This window comes from Castor canadensis, chromosome 19 (assembly GCF_047511655.1).
Source record: "Castor canadensis chromosome 19, mCasCan1.hap1v2, whole genome shotgun sequence".
Taxonomy (NCBI): domain Eukaryota; kingdom Metazoa; phylum Chordata; class Mammalia; order Rodentia; family Castoridae; genus Castor; species Castor canadensis.
In genome coordinates, this window is record NC_133404.1 from 38,014,151 (window position 1) to 38,028,792 (window position 14,642).

Consider the following 14,642-nt stretch of genomic DNA (forward strand, 5'->3'; position numbering starts at 1 on the left):
TTCTGAACATGTGCGTCACCCCAGAAGATAGGTTGTACCCATTAGCAGTCATTACTTCCCACTCCTTCCAGCCATGACAGGCATTTTATTTACTTTCTGTCTTTATTCATTTACCTGTCTTGCAGATTTCATATATGTGAAATCATGCAGTATGTTGCCTTTTGTGACTGGCCTCTTTTACTTAGCATGTTTTCAGGGTTTATCTATTTTAGCTCATGTATCTCTCTAGTTCCTTTTTATTGATGAAAAATACTCCATTGTGTGGGTATACCTTATTTTATTTATCTATTTGAGTTCTTTCCTCTTTTTGGCTTCTATGAATAGTGCTGCTGTGGACAGGTTTTTGTGCCTTCATATTTTTAATTTTTCTTGGGTATATATACCTAAGAATAAAATTCTTACTCATATAATTATGGCTTCACATTTTGAGAAATTTCCAAACTGTTTTCCACCATGACTGGACCATTTTTCCAGCAGTTTATGAAGTTTTTAATTTTTCTGTATTTCACCAGTATTTTCATTGCTTTTTTTTTTTTGGTGGTCCCAGAGATTGAACTCAGGGCCTTGAGCTGCATAGGCAAGCTCTCTTCCTCTTGAGCCAAATCCCCAGTCCTTTTGCTTTGCTTTTCACATAGGGTCTCCTGCTTTTACCTAGGTAGGTTGGGACTGGGATCCTCTTTCCTACCTCTGCTTCCCAGTAGCTAGGTTATAGATGTGCGCCACTATAACTGGCCCCTTCTGAGTTTTTGACTGTAGTCATCCTAATGGATGTGAAGTGATAGCGCATGTGTTTTGATTTGTATTTCCCAAATGGCTAATGGCTTTGAACATCTGTTCATATGCTTATTAGCTATTTATATGATGGGAGAAGTGTCTGTTCAGACTCTTCACCCAATTAAAAATTGGGTTATTTTTCTTACTGAATTGTATGGGTTCTTTGTGTATTTTGGATACAAATTCCTTATCAGATTTGTGATTTGCAAAAATCATCTGTCATTCTGCGAGTTACCATTTTACTTTGGTGATGTTTTGTCCTATGAAGTACAAAAACTTTCTGTTTTAATTGTGTCTAGTTTATTATTTCTTCTATCACTTGTACTTTTAGTATCATATCTAAGAAGAATGTTTTGCGTAAAGCAAGATCACATATCTAGGAATAATTTTTTGCCTAAACCAAGGTCATAGAGATTTACTCCTGTGTGTTTATCTTAGAATTTCATAGTTCACATCTTCATCCCCAGAAGCTTTACACAGCAAAAAAGACTTCTCATAATTAATTAAATTATAAAATTTGAGATGGAAGTTTATCCTGAATTATTTGGTTGATCCATTGTAATTACGTCTTATAAGTAAGAGAGTGTGTGAAGACAATCAGAGAGATTTGAAGATGCAGTGCTATTTGCTTTGCAGGTGGAGGAAGGGGTCATGAGCCAAGGATTATAGCCTTAAGGAACTGGCAAAACCAATGAACCTTTTCCCCCCAGAGCCTCCATAGGCACATTGCCCTGCTGACACCCTGATTTATCTCAGTGGAAGACATTTTAGACTTTGTTTTCCCACTGTAAATCTTGTTAAGCTTAAAAAAGTTTCATTCTGCTAGGGAAATGGGATCAGCTCTGAGGATTATTCTTAACAGAGTAAGTGCTTGGTATATGACTGTTTTAAGGAATTGGACAAGCTCTCTTCAGATTTCAAATATCTATCATGTGGTAATACTTAGCAGAAAGTTTGTTATCCTTTTTTAAAATGTGACAATATTTCATTCTCAATAAACTGAGTCCAACTCACAGGAATTTATGTTGTGTTGGCAGAGAAAACTAGCTGTTGTATAACAGTATGTTGGATAGGTCCGTGCTTTGCACCTAGAGAAAGTAATGAGCAAAGGAACAAAAAGATTGTTTAAGCTTACCTTTTAGTATATATTTGGGATTGGCCAGTGGTGAATATCATCAGTAGAGGAGGGAAAACACTGAATCCGGAGAACGTTTTATCTGTAAGTTAAGAAAAGTAGGCTAGATTGCAAATAAATATTTAACCAGTTTTTAAGTAAAGATGCATGCAGAGTAGGTTGCATTAGTTGGGAGTACTGTTGAATGTTTTAAGTAAATCTGTTTTAGTGGGCTATTATTTTTATGAAGTGTTCACAGAGGGAGGTGCAGGACATTAGTTTGGAATTTTGGAATCCAGTATCTCAATATGGCCATGCCTTTCTTTCCTTGTCACTCATCTTTGATTCTGTGAATACAATCTTTGTGTCTGGCAAGAATGTTACATTTCTAGGTCAGGTATGTCTTACAGCCTCCACAAAAGTACAGATTCTTTGCAGATGGATTTGTAATAATTGCAGTTTAGGTCTCATTGGGTGGTGTTGATAAAAACAATTACAAGTTTAGGTATATCTTTTTCTGCATGATGGCCTTAATATACCGTGAAAATAAAAATGAGAGGCAGTGGCAGATGCAGGAAATACTTTTAGAAGCAGCAGAGCCAAATACTTTAGTAGACGTGAAGAGTGAAAGAGAAGAGTGAATGACTTGCATTTGGTTGATGATTTGAATGAGTCACAGCAAATGCCATTGTTAAAGGGAATGAGGAGATGATGAACTTGTTCTTTAAACATACTGTAGGACACATGGGTGTCCTGTTGCTAGCAGGAGATCTGTGGTTGGAATTCTGGAGCAAGGAAGTCAGTTTAGAAGTAGAGGTAGTTTGTGTTGTCTCTAAGAACTGGACAGCTCTGAATGTGAGAGTAGATGTGCTCTTTGGGAGTATAAGAGAGTAGATAGAATTAGGATAGTGGGCAGTGGGAAAGAAGACAAAAAAAGAAAACTTTTTATTCCTGAAATTAATTTCACCCACACATCCAGATTGGAAGTGAATTTTGGGCTGGGGCTGAGGAGACTCATTTTTTCGTTTAGGTGTCCTCTTCGTGCAAAGTCCTTATCTGGGGTGCTGGAGATTTCACCATAAGCAAAACGGATTGTCCCCTTCTCTTGTGGTATTTATATTGTAGTGAGAAGAGGCAGACAACTTATACACAGAAAAATTTTAACAGGTGAAAAAGCTCTATGAAAACAAATAAAGTAAGAGGATGTGATAGTGCCTGGCTAGGGGTGTTTTAGGTTGGGTGGCTGGGAGCACCTCTGAGAGGCATGCTTTTATGCTGACCTGAATGACCAGAAGATGTTGGCACAGTGTCCCAGCTCAGGGAAATAAGCGAGTAAGTTCAAAAGTAAGAATAAGCTTTTATTTGTTTGAGGAACGGAAAGAACAGTGTCTGGGCTTAGGGGGTCCAAAGGCTAGTGGGGCCTGGTCTGTCCTCCAGGATGAGATTGGAGATGTTGGAAGGAGATGAGGGAAAAGCTAGATCTTCCAGACTTTCACAGACAGTTAGGTAACTCTCCGGGTCCACCTTTTCTCATGTGTGAATCCCAGTGCAGCATGTATTTCTGTGTGCTCTAAAATTTTAGAACCCTTAACAGCGTGGGGTCAAGTCAGATCACTTGGGATGCTGAGATTTAACCTAATGTGGGCATGCTGGTCTGAGCAGCCTGCATTCTTACCAAGTTTAAATGTACGCATTTTGGATTCTCCATGTGAGGAAAAAATAGTTTTGAGTCATTTTTAAGATTTGTGCTTTAGATATAGATAAATATTCTTGAATTTTTTTAAAGCAGATTTCGTTTTTACTTATCACAGTGAAAATTTAACAAAAATTCTACTTTAGTTTTATATTCTTTCATGGCTAGATTACTTTTTTGGGAGGAATAAGTCATCATATTTTCAAAATTTGCTACTGTTTGTCCATTTTTGAACCTACGTGGTGAAGGATATAATTTAAGAGTAGTCTTTTCACCATCATGTTTTCTCTGAATACTATTGATGTGTAACACTCATTTTACCACCTGTAACTTTCTGGATGATAACTCCTTTAAAAAAAAAAAAAAGCTTGACTAGTACCTAATAGTTGAAAAGGGACTTTTGCGTACATTGTGTCATTTTGTTCTCATAGCGAAGTTGTGAGAGAGGAGGAAACATAAGCGCAAAATGGCTCCTGTGAGGGTTGGGGATGAGGCTCAGTGGTAGAGCGCTTGTCTAGCATGCACAAGGCTCTGGGTGGGGAGCCAGTTTACTTAGTAACTAGCAAGGGTGGCGCTTCTGTACACCAAGCCGTCTCATAAAGTCCACAGCCGTTCCATAAAATACGAAACTCTGACAGCACTTAACATGATAGCCTGGCACAAATACGTTCTATTTTCATGTAAGTAACTCAAGTTTAATCTTTCATTTCACTAAAAACAAACAGTTTTTAAAGCATTTTATTTGAAGTGAGTTTGAACTTGTATAAGTTATAAGAAGGTACAGTAACTTTGCCTCTAATCTCATTAACATTTCATCACATTTGCTTATCATTGTCTATATTATGTATTTTTTGAGTCATTTGAAAGTTGTACACATTGTACCCTAGTCCCTCGTACACATCTCAGCCTAGATTTCTTCAGAAGTAGGCTGTTCTTTTCAGAACCCACAGTATAATGAACAAAAACAGGAATTATAACATTGGTATAATGCTTTTATATAATGTAAGTCCGTATCCAGATCTTCATAATTATCCCCATAATGTCCTTTACACCAGCCTCTCCCTTCATTCTCTGTGCAGGATTTAGTCTTGTATTATACATTGAATTTATTTTTTAACTTTGTTTATTTTACTAGCATATGTTAATTGTACAAGGGAGTTTCATTGTCATATTATCCATGCATGTGTATAATATGCACAAATTCACCCCCTCTATTTTTATTTCTTATCCCCCATTTTTCATATTTATAGTTTTTAGTGGGCTTCATTATGCTATTTTCATATATATGTACTTCGATCCTATTCATTACCCATTACTCTCTCCTTCCCCCCTTTCATTGGTTAGCCCCCAAACAGGCTTCCTTTTACAATAATGTCATATTGTTAGGTGTAGATTCTGCACTGGAGAGAGAATGTGATAGTTGTCTTCTGAGCTTGGCTTATCTCAGCCTGATGATTTCCAGTTCCATCCATTTTCCTGCAAATGACATCATATTCTTCTTTATGGTGGAATAATACTCCATTGTGTACATCTACCGCATTTTCTTTACCCATTCATTGGTTGTTAGATACCTAGAGTGATTCCATAGCTTGGCTATTGTGAATAGTGCTGCAATAAACATGAATATGAAGGTATCTGTATTGTTTAATGTTGACTCACGTTCCATTGGTTCTATGACCAAGAGTAGTGTAGCAGAATCATATGGTAGTTCTGTTTTTGCTTTTTTGAGGACCCTCCGTACCGATTTCCATAGTGGCTGCACTGATGTACATTTCACCAGCAGAGTACTAGTGTTGCCCACCTCTCCTCCATCCTCCCTTGTCAGCATTTGTTCTTTGTTTTCTTCATGATGGCCATTCTAACTGGAGGGAGATGGAATCTCAGTGTCGTTTTGATTGGCATTTCCTTTATGGCTAAAGATGGTGAACGTTTCTCAGGTACTTGTACTCTTTTTGAGAACTATTCAGTTCTTTCTCCATTGATTAATTGAATTATTTGTTATTTGGTTTTTAATTTTCTGAGCTCATTATATATTTTGGGTATTAATTCTTTGTCTGATGAGGAGCTTGCAAAGATTCTTTCCCATTCTATGGGTTTGTGTCTTCATTCTGGTAATTGTTTCCTTTGATGTGCACAAGTTTTTAAATTTGATGCAATTCCATTTGTCAATTCTTGCTTGGATTTCCTGAGAAATTGGAGTCCTGTTCAGAAAGTCATTGCCTATGTCTATATCTTCAAGTGTTTTCCCATAGTAGTTTCAAGTCTGTATTAAGATCTTTGATCCATTTTGAATTGAGTTTTTTATGGGATGCGAGATATGAGTCTAATCAGTCTTCTACATATGGGTGTCCATAGCTCTTCAGTTTCTTAATGACAATTCTTCTGCATTGTTTGTCATGATATTGACACTTTTGAAGAATACAGCCCAGTTGTCTTTTATCAGTTTGGGTTTGTAGATGTTTCCTGGTGATTTTGGTAGGAATACTACACAAATTATGTCTCTGGTGTTTTTCATGATGTCTCTTGATACATTCTTACATGATTATCGGAGATGCTAACAGTGAACCCTTGGCTAAGATGGAACTGAATTTACATACTTCGTCTGTTCAGAGGAACTGGGCATTGTAAGAAGATGGTGTGATTAGCTGCTCACTTTCTCCTTCTAAGGTCTCAGGTTTGGCAGCACCTTTTGCATATTGGCTTTCCTGACATAGGGCATCCTTGTTCTGTGTAAGGTGTACCCTTAAATGTCAGTGAAGTTGCTAATGTCAGTAGGGAGCTTATCGAGTGTAATAATTTACTTGTGGTTTAACAAGACATCGTCTCCACACGTTCTTGATGTAATTCTCAACGGAGCAATGACAGCAACATTTAATGAGGATGTAGTAGGCACTCAGTAAGCTGCCACAGAGTGAGTCCATGAAAAACAGTCTTGGTAAAACTACAATTTCAGTGAAACTCACTTCTTGTGGATAGAACAGCTGGCTTTCTTTGAATTACTCATTTGTTTCTCAAGTTCAGTTAATGCATTTACCCTGTGTGGGCTGTGAATGGTTAGTGTTGTTACCTTTGTGACTGAGGTATTGCTAGGAAGGAAATAAGTATAATAACCAACTCCTTATTGTGCATATGTAACCTTTCGTGAAATTGTAAGGAAATCCTACAAGTATGTGTGTCAGACTGTTTTATGTCACTGTGGCAAAATACCTGAGAAAATCAACCTAAAAAGAGGAAATGGTTTATTATTCTGGCTCATGGTTTCAGTCCATGGTTGTTTGACTATGACTTCTGGTCTGTTGCTGGAAGAGTGTGGCAGAGCAAAGTGGCTTGGAAAAAGAAGGGGTCAGTGTCCCAAAATTCCCTTTAAGAGATGCCCCTCAGCCTAACTTTCTTTCCACTAGGCCTTACCTCCTAAAGGTTCCACCACCTCCTAATAGCGCCACAGGCTGCAACAATGCCTTCCAGCACCGTCTTTGGGGAGCATTCAGTATCCAAACCATAAAAGTGTCTGATGGAATTGTGTTGTAAAGTTGCATTCTGTGAAATACCTATTTGAAAGAACATGGTAGAAATACTGCCTGTATCTCTTGAGTACTGAATTATTTGTAGTCCTTATGCAACTTAGGATCCATACCACCTGTTTGCAGCAAACCACGTAACTGCTCACATTTTTTATGAACAGAATACATGTACCCTTTAGCTCTAGAGCTATTTTCAATGGGGAAAAAACTAGCCAGAAGGTAAGGGAAGAGGGATGCTGTAAGGTGGTAAAAGAAAAACCAAGCACATGAAGGAAAGGTTGTATTCATAAAACAAATAAATTAGTCACTACCATCACCTCCACACACTTAAACTACTTGACCTAGCAACCAAACACTAGCAACATTAAATAAATCCTCCCCCCAAGTAACAGCTGAAAAGGAAGCAAAGTTTTTAAATTTCTGAAGGAGCAAAGGGTCTTTTGTGCCTCTTTTCTCAGACTCAAGGTACAAGGAGACAGTAGGTGTCAAGAGACTTGGATGAATCCCATACTTTATATTCTGGGGGAAGGGGGGTGGGAGGGAAGAGAAAGAGTGAGTGTGTGTGAGAGTAAGTCACTTTATATCCAAGTGAATGCCCCACAGTCAGCTCTGCATGTAGGAATGGACCTTGAGAGTTCAGGACTGGGAAAAAATGTTATGAGTCATAAGAATCATTGTATTTTAGGATGGCTGAACCCAGTCTTGTGGAAGAGTGAGGAAAGTATACAATAAAGAGATGGAGGGAAGCTGGGCATGATAGTGCATACCTATAATCCCAGCTGCTTGGAGACTGGAGGATCAGCAACTAGAAGCCAGCCCAGGCAAAGTTCACAAGACCCTAATTTGGAAGGCAAAATACAAGGGCTGTGTGCAGTGGCTCACATCTATAATTCTAGCTTCTCAAGAAGTGGAGATCAGGAGGATCCCAGTTTGTGACTAGCCAGGACAAAAAAAATAAAAGCTGAGTGTGGTGACATTGCACCTGTCATCCCAGCTCCATGGGAAGTGGAAATAGGAAGATCCTGGTCCAGGATGGTTCAGGCATAAGGGTGAGACCCTATTCTAAAAATAACTAGAGGAGAAAGGGCTGGGGGTATGGCTCAAGTGGTAGAGGTGAGGCCCTGAGTTCAAACCCCAGTACTGCTGAAACAAACAAAAAACCAAAATACAAACAAAATGGCTGATGGCATGGCTCAGGTGGAAGAGTATTTGCCTAGCATGCACAAGGCCCTGGGTTCAATCACACATACTGCCAAAAATTTAAACCAATAAATATTGAGGAATTTGCCTATGATTTCATGGCGGGTAGGTAGCAGAATTTGCAAATAATCAGACTAGACAGTGTACAGGAAGCAGGTCATTAGTGGTTTGAATTTAAGAAAGCACAGGCACAGAGGTTATAGTGTAAGACTTGGAATAAGTGGGCTAAGAGAAAAAAATGTGGCAATTGGGAGACTGGAAGAGAGGAGGGATGTTTGAAAAGCTTACTAGGATTGAGCTCATTTTTTGGTGGAGACAATGTCTTAGTGTGCAGTAGAAACAAAATAGTTTACAGTTATTATTTGAAGTAGTCATTATTAGAAGAAGTAGTTTTATAACTTTTGACAAAGGGAAGTTAGTCATAGCTCAATAAAGTATGTTGCTAGATATTTAGAGGTTCCTCAAAAAGATGGTGACTTATTAGCCATGGAGCAGTGAGAGTAAGGTCAGGGCCCTGGAACTCAGCTCCTACAGTTTGCAGGTGGTGCCTTTTCTGTATTGGAAAAATGTTCTCTACTGGTTTCCAGTATGCTTTGTGGTTTATATTATGTGTCACTAATGCTAGAAGAGCTTGCTGGGCCCAACCCTGACCCAGATGGCTTATATTGGATGCTGACAATTTGCTAACTAAACTGACTTGTTCAAAGAGTGAAAACTTGGGATGCATTTCTCAGATGCTCTAGTTGTTAAACTTGCCTTTTTATGTCTGTGAGGTTTGTCTGTCAAACACATCTCTAGATAACCCTCAGGAAAGCCAGAGGCATTTTTCTTCCTACAAAGTAAATATTTTTGAAAGTATTTAATTTGGTGAGCTACTCAAATGTGAGATAGAAATTCTGTTCCGAGACATGCTCCAAGATAATATATGGGATAATAATCATTACCTGCCATATGTTTGGGATAAAACCCTCATTTATTAGATTTTCAGGGGGAAGAGCCATTCCAATTAGAAAACAAATTTCCAGAGTCTCAACAGATCTGGTTTATTATGTTTTCCTTCTCTTCTGTTTTCCTCAATACCAATGTTTTTGCATGTGAGAGCTTCTGGGAGAGGAGGCAGAAACATTTTACAATACAGGAACATCATAAGAAACAAGATGTGGCACTGGATGCTTTTCTTCAAAATGTGCAAAACAAAAGCGTCACTAGTGATTTTTTGAATTTCTGTTAGAATAGGGACTGTTCTTAAGGTGTTACTGTTCTGTTTTCCCAAGGAATGGAAAAGTAGAATAGGATGTTGCATTGGTGGGAATCTATTCTGGGAAAGGCACTATGGCCAAAGGTATTTAATACATGTTGCCTGACCTAATCTTCACCACAGCATATAGGGCTTGCTTAGTATTTCCATAGGAGTGAGAGTTCAAAAGGGTCTTCTAACAACTGTGGTGGACGGAGTTAAAATCTTTTAATTGGCTCAAGAACCCACCTGAACGAGGGAAATCAGAAGGATATGTCCATTGGATTTGCATTTAGATCCTGAGGAAAAAAAACGATTTCTTGCTGACACATGGAATCCTTGTTCACTCTGGACTCAACATTTCCAGCCTTGGACTTTGCACAATGGGTAAATGTGGTTTTTCATGCTAATTAAAATAGACCTCACAGCCCAAACAGTTCCAGAAGATGAGAGTACCAGGTGCGGGTACTGTGCTCAGAGGAGGGAAGTTGTGAGTCTGTTACCAGTTTAAAAAGTATCCTTGAATAGGTATAGATGACATCATAAGTCAGATTTTCAAATCACAGAATTTAGGCTACCTGAACTTAATGTTATTAGTTGACTCATTATAGTTGACTTACTAATGGTATAGCTTTATCATTCTTACTGAGCAATGTGTTTCATGATGTGATTCTCAGTTCACTGTCAGCTTTCTGATCCCTTACATGGATAACCTGGCTCACACAATTCAATTCTGATGGGCCTGCTCCAGCATTTTGCAGACAGTGGCCCTCTCTAGCCAGACCTAAGGACTTCATTTTAAAAACAACTTTGTGACCAGTGCCAGTAGAAATAGGAACTCAGGGGTTCCTCATTCCAGCTTTTCATGGTTTTATAGAATTAAAATTTCAGTTTCCTTGTATTGGAGTCCTTTTATTTTGTGATGGTGCTGAGGATTGAACCCAGGGTCTGTACATGCTAGGCAAGCATTCTACCACTGAGCTACATCTTCACCCCTCTGTTGGGTTTTTAAATCAGTTTCCAGACGCTTGCTTTCCGGTTAGTGGGCTTTACATTTGTAAGTAGTATTTTCTTCTTTTTTCCTTGGCATTTTTAGGACAGAACAAGATACATAGGTCAGACTTTTCAAAGCCTGCTTGCAGGATGCTTTTAAAATAATAACTTGGTATTTCCTAAGCTTTCAAATAACAGTGGCGGGGAGTTAAAATTTCCATTTGGTCCTAGTGAAGAGAAGTCTTGGTGACCAATGAAGATAGAAATGTAAAGTTCTGTTCCTTAAATTCATTCAAAACAGGTATTTACAAAGCACCTGTTAAGGTGAATGGGCGGTCTGGTCTTAAAGGGATAGATAGCTTCTTTCATTGGAGAGGCAGGGACTCAGACAAAGTGGTTAAATGACAGCACAAGCTGTACCTGTTGAAGTGCTAGATGTGCTTTACAAGTAGTAAAGCGCAGCACTAAGAGAACTGAGGTGATGTGTTACTGTGTTCATTGGAAGACTCTTTTCACTGCCTTTGGAACTTGCTGTGCCACGAGAGAGATTCATGTTAGCTGCATTCATAAAATCAGCACGCTGAACCTGCACTTTGAAAGCCATAAATGGCTCCACTTAGAGTATTAAGGAAATATTTATATCAGCAGGGATATAGAAATTACATTCTGGTGAAAGGCACACAAAATACGGATGACTGAAAGGGCTGGTGATGCCCATCTTCAGAACCTTTTCTCTTTCCTACACGTGCCTCCTCCAGCGATTCTGGTGACTTCCATTTGTATCTTTTTATGCAGGGTTGTAATTTAGGGTACATGTCCTTAAGTATAAAGAACACTGTTTGTACGCTTGGAGCTTTGCTTGCTTGCTCTTTTTCAAGCTAAGAAAGAGCTGATGGCCCTTGCGTGTCCTTGATGCCCTTCACAAAGCTCTGTGTTTGGGTTAACTGCTGACCCCATGTGCTACACAGAGCATCTGGCGGCTAGGGTGGAATTCTCAGCTGTCTCTGTTTTGTCCACAGAAGGAAATGTGAGTTTTATCTTACTGCTCAGGCAGTGGTACATTCCTTTTTTGGTTCATGGGACCCACCAATTCTGGTTGTGGGCTTGTCTCCATCCATTATTGTTATCTTGTTGACTTTGTTAAAGACCAGGAGTGATCTTAACCTACTATTAATGAACATGAAATTTGCATTCACCTCTGACATTCCTAAATTCTACTTAGTTTAAAGCTTTTTGCATTTTGCTGATGTTGTCTAGTTCATCCTATCTTATATGATTAAGTGATCCTAGGCAGCATAATCTTAAGAAGCCACAACTCTAGTTATTTCTTAACAGCCAGTTAATTCCTGTTTTCCAGATTGCTATGAAATTTATTCTATTTTTTTTTTTTTTTAACTCAGAGGGGTTTGAACTCAGAGCCTCACCCTTGCTAGACAGGCACTCTGCCGCTTGAGCCACTCCACCAGCCCTTTATTTCTGTTCTTGACACATCTCTGGGTATGGTTATACATTGTCCATATCTTACTAAGTCTCAGAATTAAAAGTGGTTTTTCTTGTCTATAAGACACAGGTAGGTGTTCTAAGAAATTGTGCACTGACATTCCAACCCCAGTTTTTCTGGTGAATATAGTGTGTGGTACTTATTTTTCAGTTGCCATGGTATATGTGTGTGCATGTGTATGCAGTAGAGGATGGCAAAAGTGTATGTTGTATTAAAGTGGAAATCACAAATGCCTGCATTTATTCAACATCTGCTAGTACTTACCCACTATGCCTGCTTTCATTTTCTCATACAATCACTCTGGCAGCTTCATGAGATAGCTATTCTATCTTGAAGATGAGGGGACAGTGTTGTCACTTGCCAAGTTCATGCGCTCGTAAGGGGCAGAGTTAAAATCAGGCCTTTCTTCGGAAGCCTAGGCTCTTAAGGTAGCACATGCACTGCAGCTGTGCGTCTGTTCTTAACCCTGCATGGTGGGGGAGGGAGTGGGCTGTTGTGCAGGACTTGTAAAATAAAGACCTTGATGGTATTTTGAAGGACAGAACAAGATGTTGAAAAGTTGAAGTACTCAGAAGAAATGGAAACCATTTAGGGACAGACGCTAGACCTTTGCAGTAACGGCCTTGTGGTGCATAGTGCTGTGGGGCCACTGGCTCTCAGATGTGAGCAAGCATTGGAATCATCTGGAGGCCATTGAAATGCAGATTGCTAGGCTGCACCCCCAGACCTTCTCATTTACTAGGTTTGAGGCAGAGCTGAGAGTTTGTATTTCTCGTAAGTTTTCAGGTGGTGCTGCTGGGCCTGGGACAGCACTGAGAACCCCTATAGAGAAAAGTGCAAGGCCGTAAGAGTTGAGTAAATAAGAGGCTTAAATTCATGCCCAACTACTTGCTGGGTATGAGTCTTAGATTCTCTTCCTGAAGAATTCAGGATAGAACCTATATTACAGGGTTTTATGAGGATTAAGCCTAATTTAAGGACCAGATGTGGTGGTGCATGCTTGTAATCTCAGCTATTCGGGAGTAGGGTCAGGAGGACTGAGGCTGAAGGCTAGCCAGGTAAAAAGTTAGTGAGACCCCATCTCAAAAAAAAAAAAGCCCTGTGTGCACACCTCTAATCACAGCTGTGTGGGAGGCATAGATAGGAGGATCACCATCTGAGGCCAATCTTGGGCAAAAAATTACTAAAGCAAAAAGGGACTGGAGGTGTGACTCAAGTGGTAGAGCACCTGTGTAGCAAAAGTGAGGCCCTGAGCTCCACACCCATCCAAAAAAACCCTCCCCCCAAAATTTAAATGACAGCAATGTCTCTCACCTAGTGAATAATTTATCAGGTACTGTGAGAAGTGCTTCATCTTCATATATATCATTCATTCTTCTGCAATTCATTATTGGCATCCCCACATGTAATGGTCCTAGTACTTAGTGTACTAGGTTAATAACAGTTAGTTAGTAACAGTTAATATCGCTATACTTAAGATAATCTTGAAATGTGCAGTGTACCTTGCATAGATTTTCATAAAACTTTAAAAAGTTTAGCACTTGAAGAGAAATTTAAAAAACTGAATTATTTCCGTGAAGCGTTTTTTCTTATAATGTTAGTTAAGAAAATTATTTCTGTTATCCAAAATGATGGAATTGCTTTTTTTTCTGCCTTTATGATTTTTAAATTCTATGTGTTGTTTAATTCCTATATAGCTTTTGCTATAAATTAGAAAGCTTAACCAGCTTCAAGAAAGCTTTATGATGTTGTACTTTATAATCTGGTAAAGTTTTCCTTTAACTCTTCCTACATTCCATTATAACTACTTTTCAGAGGATGTCATAAGGCCAGTTTGTCGTCTAGTTAAAATTTTTCTTCTATAACTGAATAAGACCCCTTCCCCCAAAAAATTACCACCATCCTTTATTTGGTTCTGTTTGAGAAGTACTATGTTTTGCTAGAAGAGGTTGTAAAGGGAGGTGGAAACAAGGAAATTCTGAAGGGTGGACTATTTTAATTTATTTGATTTACTTAAGAATAGGTGGGAATACTTATTGTATGCTAGGAACTTGGAATAATTTGTTAAAATACTAGTACTTTATATGATTGCAAGGAAATTAAATAGTAACCTTAATCCGTGTAAAACATTTTCTTATTTGTTCACTGTGTTGGGGGATTGAGCCCAGGGCCTCATTGCATGCTAGGCAAGTGTTCTGCCAGAGAACTATACCCAAGTATAGTGTAAAACATTTAAAACAGTACTGGCATATTGTGAACATTTGATGAAATGCCATTATTGTTTTATGTGGTTCAACTGTGTCACTATAAAGGGTACAATTTTTACTCCTTAGAGTTTACAGTCTAGTGGGTCCCCCAAAAAGATTTGAGGTAGTTGCTAAAAGAAGTTGACATTTTATTAAGCACATGACTTGATCTCATGTAGCTAGGAAGGAAGGAAGCTGAATTCTAAGTCCTGTGATTTTCCTCCAGCACTACAACTCCCTCCACTGCACACCTCCCTCTTCTGCATTTGCAACTTCCCTTCCTAATCTTGATGCAGTTGATAGTGTCCTACTTTCCAACTTTGAATATTGTCTTGCACTCTTTATAATTGTTCTATCTGATTC

The 14,642-nt window shown here is 38.8% G+C and overlaps 1 protein-coding gene across 9 annotated transcripts in view; it reads left to right on the forward strand.

Annotated features, from left to right (window-relative positions):
- Positions 1 to 14,642, forward strand: part of Akap13 (A-kinase anchoring protein 13) — a 273,195-nt gene that overhangs the window by 59,521 nt on the left and 199,032 nt on the right. The gene's annotated exons all lie outside the window — the stretch shown is intronic.